General features: G+C 54.4%; 1 protein-coding gene across 4 annotated transcripts in view; it reads right to left on the reverse strand.

Moving 5' to 3' along the window:
- CUX1 (cut like homeobox 1) overlaps positions 1 to 12,386 on the reverse strand; it is a 2,307,153-nt gene that overhangs the window by 892,275 nt on the left and 1,402,492 nt on the right. The window lies entirely within an intron of this gene.

Raw genomic sequence — 12,386 nt, forward strand, 5'->3', positions numbered from 1 at the left:
CTCCAGCATGAGGTCTGGCATCGATTCACATGCTCAAGAATATTTGTCAGGCTGGGAATCCTTGGAAAAGAAAAAAATCTGTTCAATTTCTGTACTGTCTTTCTCCTAATGACCTATTACTGAACTCTGGGTCATACTGCCCCCAACCAATGACTGGCCTCTACCTAAGCCCCTCTACTGGCAAACATCTTCAGATTTTTACCGCACGTTCAAGTGTTGGGAGTCCTCGTGCTTAGCTCTCAAGCTTTGACTGCGTTTTTCGCTTTTTGGAAGAGCGTTACTCTATTTTACGGTCAATCGAGCATCTGTGCTCCATCGATCAACCTTCCGACTAACGGGGACCCATTTTTCAGATTCTTCAACTCCCCTCAAGGCAGAATTTTGTTGAGTTTTTTTGTGGAGGCTTCCAGAAGATTCTTCAAGGCCTACATTGCCTGGATCATTGTTAGGCAAAATTTGCATGCAGTACCCTCTGGGACCACTACACACAACTATGACTACAGGTGTAAGCAAAACCAACCTTTGGTATAAATCCGTACCATGCAGTTTTTGGTAGCGAGCTGAGCAGTCAGGCTTGTTTTACGAGGGAATGTGAGCTTGTAAGAGGGTTACACAGAGGTCTACAAACACAAGTATTCAGATAGACACTTATACTCCCAAGTTTCTTGGTAGAACACTTCTTAATTTATTACAGTTAGAAAACATTCACTAAAAGGAGGCAATCAATATCGCACAAAAATATACTACAGTACTTCACACTATCAGGTTCTGAGGCATTTAAACTACTTTGAAGGAGGAGCAAAATGGCATTCAGAGAATTTGAAGTAGGAGAAAAAAGGCATAAGATAATAAAACAAATATTAGTTACTCTAAAACAGAGCAAATAGTTTGAGTTCACCAGAGGAGTTAGTTCAATGCAATAGATAGGCCAAAGTCAATGGACTAGTGTCTTGTATAGGTGAACACGGTTCTGGTAGTTTAAACGGAAAATTATTTGCCACAGTTCTTAGAAGTAGTTCTTGGAATAAAGGTTCATATGTCGGGTCACAAACTGACTAGGCCTGCAAGTTGCCAAAGTTTCACGCACTTTCGTAGTGAGAGGTAAGTTCTCTCGGTCGGGTTTTCACAGTACCTTATTTTTAAGAAAAAGATGCAGCTGAAGACTTCTGTTTTTGCCAGTTCCTGCAGATTTCGCTGTTCCTGAGGCTCAGTCGTGGGGATAAGAGGGAGGACGTCGGGGGACTCCTGCACTGCACGGGGACTAGTCCCAAAGCTGTCAACCTGGCAAATCTTCGATTCCGGTAGCTGTCTTCAAGCAACAAACTGGTGTCCGTCTCCCTGGTTATTCGGTTTCCATCAGCACTCTGAGGAAAATACAACCAGCTCCGAGAATGGTTCCCGGGTGGCTTACGAGTTGATTGGTCCCACCAACTCAAAGGGAGAAGTTGTCCTTGAAGGGCTTCTCTGTCGAGATCTACCTGGCGATTCAGACCTACAGCAGGGCTTCACCGGGCAAACCAATGGTCTAGGAGTTTCAGCAGCCGTCTTCTTCCAGCTTGTCCTCGGTTCTTTCGTTCCAGTGGTCGACTCTGCCTTCCAAGCCAAGGGACTCGCCTTTTAAACAGTTTTCTCCCATTCATTCCAGCCTAGCTGCCACTCACCCAGCAGGGTGGCTGTCCTTGCTGGACAGTCAGCCAGCCAATAATGACAGAGTGCATTTGGGTCTCCTAGGAGACTAAGCACGGGGAGTTTCGGGCACCTCCCTCACTTCCTGCCCACCCCAGACACTCGGGTGCCAGAGGCGGTCTTCAATCCTGAAGCCCACCAAAGGCATAGGAACAAAGGGATCAAACCTGGTTTGGCGCGTACAGACAAACTCTAGAAGGACCTTTCCAAAAAAAAAAGAAACTTCAAAAAAGAAGACTGGGACCTGTTTAAACGAAGGGGGCTCAGACGCCATCTTGAAAAACATGGCTCCCGTGATTTTTAGCTACCGGTGTTCGCGGTCGGGAAAAATCATGGTGTTTCTTTGTAAAACCACTTTCACCTTGCCATTTCGATAGGAAAGGGTAGCATTTGACTGCTACATGAGTTTCTAGACATTTCTTTTGGAAGATGGTGTGTGCTGGGTCTAGGAATTTAAAAAGACTAGTAAAGTTAATTTAACTTTACTTTCTCTGGGAAACAGTAGTTTATCCCAGAGAAGGTATTTAAACCTTGGGACAGCCAGTAAGATTCCCCTGTGTCACTGTACTGAGGGTGCTGTGTGACACACATGAAAAGATGATGCCTATGGAGTTATCGAAAACCTCATAATCAAAGAACACAAGAGTAAAACACACATCAAAATACATGAGAGAGTGGGGGAAAAAGGGTCACACTCTCTCCAGGTAAAAAAAATAAAGTCCTCAAAATCCAGCAAAGTTGCTCAGGGTCTCTAAGGTGAAGGGAATTGGCACATTTATGAGAATTCTCTCTAACAATCATGGTGGACGGGAAGAAGGATTCCCCTTTCTTTTCAAGCTTTGTACCGACTGCAGTCTGTAGAATGTTTATATGGACGATAAACCTTCCCAGTGCCTTTACTGCCTGTACCCGACGCACAAGAAGAAAGATTATGCGTTTTGCCGTGATCTCTCGACTCACATGATGAAGGATCGGAAGGAGTGGCTACAGGCCAAGGTCTCTACGTGGGCAGGTCCCAGGAGCATGCCTCTCCCGGATCCGGGAATGCTGAGCAGGCTTCGAAGTCCTTTGAGGGCGCTCCTCCAGCGGGGGACCAACAAAAGGCTAAGCACGGCAAGTCCACTGCCACCGGGAGTGCTGTTGCGGCGGCCGTGGCGCGTCCGACATCTTCATCGACTTCAGTCACCAGTCAATGCTCAAGATCTTTGTCCAAGTGGAAGTCGGACCATCCTGGCAAACTCAAAGTGTCCCTGGAGACGACCAAGAAGTCCAAAGCCAGCCTGCCCTTGACGGATAAGGCCAAGGGGGCCGAGGCTCTGACCCTCCCCCTAAGAAGAACGCCAAGCAGGACAAGGCGTCCACCACGATGGCCTAGCAAGAAAAGGCACCGGTTCTGACCGTAAAGGCCCAGGTGCACCAGACGAAGGCTCCTCTTTCCATCAAGGTCGTGGTGGTGTCCCTTTCGAAGGCTGCGGAGCCGGATCCGCAGGGCGCACCTCCGAAGGCAAGAGTGTCGCTCCCTGCAAGGAGGAAGTTTTCATTGCAGCCCATTGAGAAGACCCCAGAGAAGATGATGCTGGTCATCTCCCTGAGACTGTCCCCTCTGGTCGCTAAGTAAGGGGCGCAGAGGTCCTCTAAGGCATTGATATCTCCTCTGAGGAGGAGCTTGTCTACCTTCATCCAATCCAGGAGGACGAGGGAAACGTCAGGGTCAGGCCCTACGATCAGGGCGACGAAGAAACAGTTGAGGAAAGCGACGGAGAGCCCCAGGACGACGAGGGGCTTGGCTCTTCCTATGCCCAAGCTTCCTATTTGCCCTCCGCCTTAGCTGCCCCCTAGATACCCCTCTGTGGACATTCTCTCTACTCTAAATACACTGGTATCCGAGATACAGAGGAGGATGCCTGTTAAGCCAACGGCCCGCCCGCGGTTCAGGTGACGGCCGACCCTCTGGCAACGGGGGAACTGCCGGCCAAGAACAATAAGAGGCACCCATTGCCTCCTTGCCATCCTTCACCGCCATCTCCTCCCCCGAGGGATGAGACGGGTCCTGACACGACGGGCACGGACGACAACAGTGGGATGAAGGACCTCCCATCGCTGCTGCGCAGATCCTCCCCGCCAGACGAGAAAGGCTTGTTTCATGCAATGATCTCCAGAGCTACGGAGCTCTTCAAGCTTGCGCCAGAGGAGATGGAGGGCTTCTTGTACGAGTGCCACGAGGCAGAGAGAAAGACCATCCTTTCCGTACCACTCTTTGATGACATTTGCAACAGAGGCCTGTCTCATGAAGAACCCTTCTACGGCCCTAGCAAAGAGGGACTGTCTAGAGATCAAATACAGGGTGCCGGACTCTGCGCCCAAGTGCTTGCAGGCACAACCGTCACCGGACTCGGTGGTCTCTGCAGCGGCCAAGAAGACTATGTTGGGCGCTTCTTCCTCGGCAGCATCCCCCTCTCCGGAGAGCGATGGGAAGAAGTTGGATGCTATGGGACGTCATGTTATCTACTCTGCAGTGACGGCCATCAAGGCCGCCCTCAACATCGTAGCGCGCTACGATCAGGAGCTGTGGTTCAAGCTCGCTCCCCTCTGGACTTCCTCCCCGAAGACAAGAGGTTGGAGGCGTTGGAGATTCTGCAAGAAGGCGAGGTGGCGTCGGAACACGCCATCACATTGGCCACGGACATCGCCGACGCGGGGTTCTGCCAGATGGGCAACAGCATTTGCCTCATCGTCATTGCTGGATCAAGGCCACCAACCTTCGACAGGATGTCCAAACGAGGGTTTTGGACATGCGCATTGACGGAGACAATCTCTTTGTGAAGGCTGTAGATGAGTCCCTACAGGCCATCAAGGCGGACACAGACAGCACGTGCCCTGGGCACTCTGCATCAGTGGCAGACGTCCTTTCGATGCCCAGGAGGCAAGTCTCCCTGTTCTTCGGTTACGGCGGGAGCTCTTCTTCGTACCGCCATCCCTCCCGCTCATCTGCCCAGCAGACCAACATGGGCCGTTCCAAGGCTTTCGGAGGAGGACGTTGTCGCCAGGGAACCCAGAGCGGCCAGTTGACATCAAAGCAGGAATTAACTGGCTGTGATGTTGGGACCCCACCCGTGCACCCCGGTGGGAGACCGGCTGGTGAACTTCGTCAGCATGTGGAAGACCATCTCCACCGACCATTGGATGCTGGACGCTCTCGTCCTTGGACACACCCTGGAGTTTCAACAGTGTCCCCAAATACCACCGGTGTCCTGTCAGGAAAACGACGTCCCTCAGCTGCTGCTGGAGGTTTGGGCCATTCTAAGGAAGGGAGGCAATAGAGCTCAGGGGCTCAGGAGTCTACTCAAGGTACTTTCTCGTGAGAAAGAAGACCGGGGGCTGGAGGCCCATTCTCGACCACCGATGACTAAACAAATACATCAAGTCCCAGAAGTTCCGAATGGTCACTCTTCAGCACATGCTCGGACAGCTAGAAGAGGGAGACTTTCTGTCATCGTTGAACTTGGAGGATGCGTACTTCCACGTCCCAATTCACAAGGGACACCGCAAGTTTCTACGCTTAGTCGTTCAGGGGAAGCATTACCAATTCACGGCCCTTCCCTTCGGATTGAAGTCGACGCCAAGGGTCTTCACCAAGTGCCTGGCACCATTGGCGGCACATCTGCGACTGCAAGGGATCCACGTCTACCCTTACTTGGATGCTTGGTTTATCTGGGCCAGCTCAAGGAGCATCGCCGTCGACCACACAGCGAGGACCGTCCGCCTACAGACGGATCTGGGGTTCTCAGTGAATTATGCAAAGTCCTGATTTACTCCATTGCAGGAAGCGCTGTTCCTGGGATCCCAGCTCAACGCAGTATCATGCCTGATGTCACCGTCGGAGGAGAGAGTGGCGGCCATCCTGGGCAAGGTGCAACGACTGCTCGCTCTGAAGATCAGTGAGAACCATCAAGTCTCTGCTCGGCATGATGTCTTCATGCATCTATCTCATTCAAGACTGCAGGCTTCGTATGCGGCCACTGCAAGAGTTCCTCGACACCCGTTGGATTCAGTTGTCCGGGAGCTTCCAGGCCAAGATCGGTCTCGACAAGGGGTTCTGTCGGGCGATAAAATGGTGGGGCGTGCGCTCTCATCTAACTGGAGGCGTGGATTTCCAGGCCCCACTGCATCAGGAGACTGTAATGACCGACGCCTCCCTCGAAGGATGGGGCGCCCACACCGGAAGTCTTCACACGAGAGGCCTGTGGCTGGCGGAGGAAAAGACGTTGCACATCAACGTGCTGGAGCTACGGGTGGTATTTTGGGCCCTCAAGTCGTTCCTGCCATCCCTCAAGGGCAAGGTGGTGCGGGTCTTCAAAGACAATACCACCACAATGTTTTACATCAGAAAGCAGGGGGGCACCAGGTCCCCAGTGCTCTCCAAGGAAGCGCAGGATTTATGGCATTGGGCCGTCGCTCAGGGGATGTTCCTCATCCGGTTTCATCTGGAAGTAGTCAAGAACACGCTCGCCGACTCTCTGAGCAGGGCACTTCGCTCGTGCCATGAGTGGGAGCTTCAGCAGTACCTAGTGGACAATCTGTTCTGCAAATGGGGCAATCCCCAGATCGACTTGTTTGCGACGGCGACGAACACCAAGTGCCATAGGTTTGCCAGCAGGTTGCCCCAGCAGGGGAGCATGCGGGACGCACTCTTTCCCTTGTGAAGGCTTCTTTCTGTATGCGTTGCCGTTGTTACTTCGAGTCATCACTCCATTCAGTGTTGGTGTCGGATGCTCCTCGTTGCACCGGCAGGGCCAGGGCAGATCTGGTACCCAGACCTTCGCAACATGTCGGCGGCACCGCTAGTCAAGCTGCCAGTGGTCGCAGATCTTCTCTCCCGGGAAGGAGGTACCATTCTTCACCATGATCGAGGGTCTCGGAACCTGAAGGCCTGGCTCCTGCAGCGCTAGAATTCGGTGGCTACCATCTCCCGGTGGACTGCAAGGAAGTTCTCGCCAAGGCTAGAGCATCGTCTATGTTAAAATGCTACGGACTCAAGTGGAAGAGATTTATAATTTGGTGTCGTTCCCAGAAGATCGACCCAATGAGGATCAAGGCTCCTCGGGTACTTCCATTTTTGCTGCTGTTATCCAAATCGGGACTGGGCCACACCTCTATCAAGGTTCATCTGGCAGCTATCTCCCGCTACACCAGATCCCCAGGACAACCATACTTGTGATCGTATCAATTGGTAAAGGAATTCATCAAGGGACTATTCCGCGCGTTCCCGCCGGTGAAGGCTCTGGTCCCGTTGTGCGAGCTCACGTGGTGCTTACTAGGCTCATGGGACCTTTCGTTCGGGCCTATGCATTCTGGCACCACTTAAGTTTTTGTCGTGGAAAACTTCTCATGGCCATCACATCTGCACGTCGAATGGGGGAGATCCAGGCCCTCTCCTGTAAGCCACCTTACTTGACTTTCCTCAAGCCGAGGGTGGTGCTGCGGACGCACCCCTCCTTCCTGCCCAAGGTGTAGTCGGACTGTCATCTAAACGAGCCCTTGGTGTTCCCTGTGTTTTTTTCCGACGCCTTTGTCGCCGGCTGAAAGGACTTTGCACTCGCTGGATTTGGCTAGATTGCTGAAGTTTTATGAGGTCCGCACGAAGAGTTTCTGGAAAACCTCTCAGCTCTTTGTGAACTTTGGTCCTTTGAACCATGGGAAGGCCCTGTCCAAGGCTTCCGTTTCCAGGTGGGTCTCCGGCAAACCGACAGCTGCCTGGCCGTCCGAGAGCCCACTCTACCACAGTGATCACAGCTACAATGATGTTCCTGTCTGGTGTGCCCCTGCTGGACATCTGCAGGGCTGCAACATGGAGGTTGACACACACCTTCACGAAATTCTATTGCGTCAACCGGGATTCCAGGGAGGAGTCCAGAGTCGGCCAAGCAGTGCTCTGCAACCTGTTTGCTTGAAGGTGAGCCTGGTGAGGAGGTAAGAGATTGCTTCTGTTGAGCCTTGCCAACTCCTGTGGTTGTGCATGTGTGTTCTGCTATGTATTCTTTATTCATGAGCATGTGAATCCATGCCAGACCCCTTGCTGGAGAAGGAACAAGTTACTTAACTGTAACTGTTCTCCAGCATGGGTCTGGCATGGATTCACATGCAAACCCTCCCACCTAGCCCTCTGCGGCTCTTCTCTTGGTCCTGCTGCCACTTTACGTGCTACCAAATCTGAGATGGCTGCCAGAGGAGGGGCCTGGGTAGAGGGCAGTCATTGGCTGGGGGCAGTATGATCCAGAGTTCAGTGATTGGTTGTTGGGACTAAGACAGTTCAGAAATTAAACTGATTTTTTTCTTTACCGAGGATTCCCAGCCCGACGACGGGGAATATTCATGAGCATGTGAATCCATGCCAGACCCCATGCTGGAGAACAAGTTACTTACCTATAACTGTTGTTCTCCAGCATGGGTCTGGCATGGATTCACATGCTCAAGAATATTCCCCGGCTTCAGGCTGGGAATCCTCGGTAAAGAAAAAATCAGTTTCATTTCTGATCTGTCTTTCTTAGTAGTAACCAATCACTGATCTCTGGGTCATACTGCCCCCAGCCAATGGCTGCCCTCTACCTAAGCCCCTCCCCTGGCAGCCATCCTCAGATTTTTACCGCACGTTCAAGTGTTGGGAGTCCTCGTGTTTTAGCTCTCGAGCTTTTACTGCGTTTTCACGCTTTTTCAGGAGAACTTTCTAATTTTTTCGGTTAATCGAGCCTCAAGCTCCACCGTTTCTACTTCCGATAACGGGGTCCCATTTCGGAATTCTTCTACGCCCCTCAAGGGTGAAATTTTCGTCGAGTTAAGCTTCTTGGAAGATTCCAGACGATCTGTGGCCTACCTCAACGGACATGGCCCAGGACAAGGGAAGCTCGACGCCCGGATCCAAGCTGTTCAGGAGCTGCCCAGGATGCGGATTGCAAAATGTTTTCAAGGAGGACGAGCATTCGAGATGTCTCTACTGCCTTCATGAGGACAGGACGCACGTGGAGAAGGACTGTGCGTTCTGCAAGAACCTGTCGGAACGGGCCAACCAAGATCGTCGTTCCCGCCTCGCCTCCTGGCTGGAGAAGGGCACAGCAGGTGAGAAGGCGAAGAAAAAGTCTGAGCGGTCTTCTAAGTCCTGTGAGGGCGCCCCGGCGACGGAGGCCCAACAGAAGGCCAAGCACCGCGAGTCCGCGGGCACCGGGAGTGCCGAAAGTTCGGGCTCTTCGGCTGCCAGGCAGGGTGCGACTTCCCCGGCACGATCAGCCACGAGCCAGCGCTCTGGTTCGGGGAAGAGGAAGTCCGAGAACCCGGGTAAGCTTCTGGAGAGGCCCCGGTCGATCTCGAAGGGAGCCGAGGGGGAGTGAGGAGATGACCCTCCACCCAGAGCGAAGGCCGAGGACGCACCTAAGGTAGTGAGGGCCTTGATCCACCCGGCAAAGGCCTCTATCGAGGTGGTCGCAGCGGCCCTGGCGAAGCCGGCAGAGGCTACGCCAGTGCAAGCGGCCTCGGGGCCCAGAGTTTCCCTGCCGCCGCGGAGGGAATCCTCTTTCCAGGCCATCATTAAGACCCCCGTGAAGACCCCGGCGGAAAAAGAGGTGTGGGGTGGGAGGGGGGGTTGGGGGGAGTGCCGGTGGCCATTATGGACTCTGATTCAGCCTCCGAGGAGGATCCGGTGGAAACCATGAAAGGCCTCAACAAGAGGTTCATAGGCCTCAACGAGTGGTTCGAGAAGGTTCGATCCCAGGGGAAGGTTCCCGCTGATGTGATCGAAGATAGCGACGATGGCGACGACGAGGGCCCAGTGGAGCAGCCATCCTGTCCGTCGCAGCCATTACTCGAGCCCCAGGATAGCTCGGCTGCCATTTTGTTGGCGATCCAATCCTTATGCACTGAGATAAGGACGAGGTTGCCACGGACCCCGACGGAGGATCCAGAACCAGGCCCGTCGGAAAGCCCTCTGAACAAGCGGAGGAGAGTCCACCCCGCTCCGGCCTTCGTGCCTGCGAGGCCTGTGGTCCCCTCATCCCCCTCGCCGGACCCTCGGGAGGATACGGGGACGGATGACGATGGCAGCGATGGCACAACGGACATCCTGTCATCACCCCCCCCACTCCCCTCTTCAGGCCTCTCCGCCCGACGAAATTGGCTCTTTTCACGCCATGATTGCCAGGGCATCGGAGCTCTTACAGCTCTGCCCTGAGGAACAGAAAAAGGAAGGTTTTCTTTACCAACGACAAGAGGCCAAGAGAAAGACCGTCCTTGCGGTGCCGTTGCTCGACGACATCTGGGACGAGGGGCTGGCTATCCTCAAGAACCCTTCCACGACACCCGCCAAGAGGGACAGGTACGAGAAGAAGTACTGGGTCCCCGATGCCGCCCCCTTGTGCCTCAGGGCCCAGCCCACGCCGGACTCTGTCGTCTCGGCAGCGGCCAAGAAGAAAGCAGCGGGTGCGGCGGCTTCCACTTCCCCGCCGGACATCGAGGGCAAGAAGTTGGACTCCATGGGACGAAGAGTCATCTCGGCGGCGGCGGCAACGACGATTAAGGCGGCCAATGCCTTAGCGATTGTGGCCCGTTACGACGGGGAGCTTTGGTTCAAGATAGCTCCTCTGCTAGACTTCCTGCCGGACGACAAGAGGGCGGAGGCCCTACAGATTCTGCAGGAAAGAGAGGTGGCGTCGGATCACGCCATAACCGTGGCAACGGACATTGCCGATACGGGATTTCGCCAACTGGGCAACAGGGCTTGCCTCCGACGACGAGGATGGCTCAAGGCTAAGGACTTTCGCCAGGACGTCCAGACCAGAGTGTTGGACATGCCCTTTCGACGGCAACAACCTGTTTGGAAAGACTGTGGATGAGTCCCTCCAGGCCATCAAGACAGACACGGAAACAGCCCGGGCCCTAGGAGTCCTTCAGCAACGGCTACCCTTTCGGAGCTATGGAGGCAGACAGGGAGCCTCCAAGGGATCCAGCGGAGGCTCTTCTACTTACCGCCAGGCGGCCCGCTCCTCGTCCCAGGAGTCCTACAGAGGCCGCAGCAAGCAAAGAGGGTCTCGCCGCTGTCAGCAAGGAGGCCAAGGCGGCAAGGCCTCTTCCAAGCAGGACAGGACCGGCTGTAGCATCGGGCCCCCACCGAAGCACCCCAGTGGGAGGCCGGCTGACGAAGTTCATCAGCGTGTGGGAGTCAATCTCCACCGACCGTTCGGTGCTGCACACCCTGGCCCGCGGACACTCGCTGGAATTTCAAAAGAAGTGTCCCCGCATTCCTCCCGTGGCCGGGAAGGAGAATCACGTCCCTCAACTGCTGTTGGAGGTAAGGGCGATGCTCAAGAAGGGTGCCATCGAGCTCATCCCCATGAGGCTCCGGGGCTCCGGAGTATACTCAAGATACTTCCTTGTCAGAAAGAAGACAGGCGGTTGGCGCCCCATCCTGGACCTGCGTCGGTTGAACAAGTACATCAAGGCACAGAAATTCAGGATGGTCACCCTCCAGCACGTGCTGGGACAGCTGGAGGGTGGCGACTTCCTATCGTCACTGGACCTGGAGGATGCTTACTTCCACATCCCCATTCTAAAAGGACATAGAAAGTTTATCAGATTCGTACTCGAGTCCAGGGGCGTCACTACCAATTCAGAGCCCTGCGGTTCGGATTAAAGTCGGCACCCAGAGTGTTCACCAATTGCCTCGCACCTGTGGCGGTGCAGCTGCGCCTGCAAGGGATCCACGTCTACCCCTACCTGGATGACTGGCTAATCCGTGCAAGGTCAAGAGAACTCGTCGAACACAGCGAGGACCGTCCGCCTGCTCACGGAGCTGGGATTAGCCATCAACTACCCCAAATCCCATCTGGTCCCGTCGCAGGTGGCACTGTTTCTGGGAGCGAAGCTTGATACAGTGGAGCGATTGGCATCTCCGTCGGAAGAAAGGACGAAGGCCATTTTGGCCAAGGTGCAGCACCTGTTAGCCACGGATGTGGCCAGAGTGAGGTCCATCAAGTCCCTCCTCGGGATGATGTCCTCATGCATCTACCTTGTGCCCCTTTGCAGACTTCGGATGCGTCCGCTACAAGAGTTCCTCGACGCCCGCTGGATTCAAACGGCGGGCAGTTTCGAAGACAGGATCCCGCTCGACAAGGAGTTCCGTCGGGTGATTCTATGGTGGGGTGCCGTGCGCACCTTGCGACAGGCATGGACTTTCAGGCCCCGGCGTATCAGGAGACGTTAACGACGGACGCCTGCCTGGAGGGATGGGGGGCCCACACCGGAGATCTCCACGCAAGAGGCCTCTGGCTCCCGGAGGAGAGGTCTCTTCACATCAACATCCTGGAGCTACGAGCCGTGTTCTGGGTGCTCAAATCGTTCCTTCCGTCCCTCAAGGAGAAAGTGGTGAGGATCTTCACCAACAACACCACCACGATGTTCTACATCCGGAAGCAGGGAGGCACCAGATCCCCAGCCCTATCCAAGGAGGCCCAGGATCTGTGGCACTGGGCTGTCGCCCAGGGGATGTTTCTGGTTCCCTTCCAATTGGCAGGAATAAAAAACACCATCGCCGACTCACTCAGCAGGGAGCTGTGCTCGTGCCACGAGTGTGAACTACGCCAGGACTAGGTGGATCGGCTATTTCAACGGTGGGGCAAACCCCAGATCGACCTGTTCGCGACAGCAACGAACTCCAA

Source organism: Ambystoma mexicanum, chromosome 9 (assembly GCF_040938575.1).
Source record: "Ambystoma mexicanum isolate Mex_15411 chromosome 9, UKY_AmexF1_1, whole genome shotgun sequence".
In the NCBI taxonomy this organism is placed as follows: Eukaryota; Metazoa; Chordata; class Amphibia; order Caudata; family Ambystomatidae; genus Ambystoma; species Ambystoma mexicanum.